Consider the following 1,823-nt stretch of genomic DNA (forward strand, 5'->3'; position numbering starts at 1 on the left):
GTATATGTATATGTATATGGCTTAACTTTGCTCAATTAACTGCTATTAATATTATTAATATTTTAGGACAATTCAAGAAGAATAATTGAGTGGTCTGGAGATGGGGCTCAAGGACAGGGTTCTGGCCTATTGTGAGTGAAGACTCATGTTTCATCTCCAGTGTTGGGGTAGAAGGAAAGAGTGAAGAAAAAGAGGGAAGAAGGATGATTGATTTGGTGTATGTTTGAATAAAGGCTTTAGGGTCATCTCTGGCCCCACAACCAAGCAGTGCATACATAGTACATAGCCACAATGAGTTCCCACATTTATGAGCATCATCTTCGACTTCAGCAAAGCTGAACATCAAGCACACTTTAAAGAGTAATCTATACATAATTTATTAATTACTGAAATTACCAGAGATGCAAAGTGGCTACTTAATTATTTTATCAGTGGTAGCCATTTGTTATTTTTAGAACATTATCCCCCAAGCATAGAACCCATACATATAACTGTTGAAATACTGTGAGCACACAAAACACGTCACAGCCAAGTTCATAATATTCCATTTGGTAATTGGCTTATAAGCACATAAAATGTCCAAATTCCAGACCATTCCCACAAAGTGGGGGTCAGGAAAATTTCTACCAACACACTGTGTGTCACCATCTATAATGATCAACACACAGCCCTGTGGCTATTGGCAAGGAAGCAAAGATGCAAAGTGAGCTAGTGGCAAAGACATGTCACTCCCCATTATTACTAAGAGAACAAAATAGACTCACTCTGATAACAAAGTGCTTTTCCAGGTTAAATTTAGACTCAGCTCTATGCTTTTTTTAATTTTGAATTTTTCACTCTAACAGTTTTAAGTCAGAAAAAAAAATTGCACTATGAGCAGTAAATTCACCAAGTAAGTCAAGAGAATTTTTTTTTCAGATGAGTATGTATTCCCTCTGGCACTAGGTCCTTTCCTCAGAGCAAAGTGGGCTAAGTAAAGCATGTGAAAGTGGAAACATGTGATCACCATTCCACTCTCCAGAAATCAGATTGCTTTTAAAAACCAACACATAAAGCTGGACTTAGATGGCATTTTAGAAGCATACTGGTAGGCAGACAAATGTTAGCCTAACACAACACTTAAAGACCCCTCAAAGAGTAGAATAAGGCAGATAGAGGACAGCCTTGTCTTTTAAGTAAAGCTTCCTGGTCTGTAAACAGTCATTAAGGAGTCTGTGTAGACCAGCTTTCAGGCACTGTGACAAAATGCCTAAGATAACCAAGCTGTAAGAGGGAGAAATTTATTTTGACTCATGGTATCAGCACTGTCAGTGCATGATAACTTGGTCATGGCCTCTGGACCTGGTGAGAGGCAGCACCCCACAATGGGAGTGCATGGCAGAAGAGGGCACTCACATCATGGTGGCCAGGATGGAAAAGGAAAGTTTGATGAGCAAAATATCCCAATATTCCAATTGAGAATGTGCTCCCCAATAGCCTGACTTCCTTCCTCTGGGCCTTGATTCTTAAAGGTCCCACATTTCCCAGTAGTATCAAAAGATGGAGACCATGCCTTCAGCATGGGAGTCTCAGGGGTCTTGAACTATAGGGATCATCTTTCATTTTTGTCTTTCCTCACTGAATTTCTGTGCCTTGTGATGACCCATTATCTCTACACTATGTGTAACATAATCAAAAGCAATTTATAAGCCAACATGGTGAGTGATAGTCATAAGTTACATTTTTCTGTCCTCCCTACTTTGTTCATTCACCTCAACAGCTCTGTAGGCCTCAACCCTGGACTGACTCCCTCACTGACAGCTCTGCTACTTTATCTCAACTGT

This window comes from Peromyscus californicus, unplaced genomic scaffold (genome assembly GCF_007827085.1).
Source record: "Peromyscus californicus insignis strain IS unplaced genomic scaffold, ASM782708v3 Scaffold_9__1_contigs__length_137607984, whole genome shotgun sequence".
Lineage (NCBI taxonomy): Eukaryota > Metazoa > Chordata > Mammalia > Rodentia > Cricetidae > Peromyscus > Peromyscus californicus.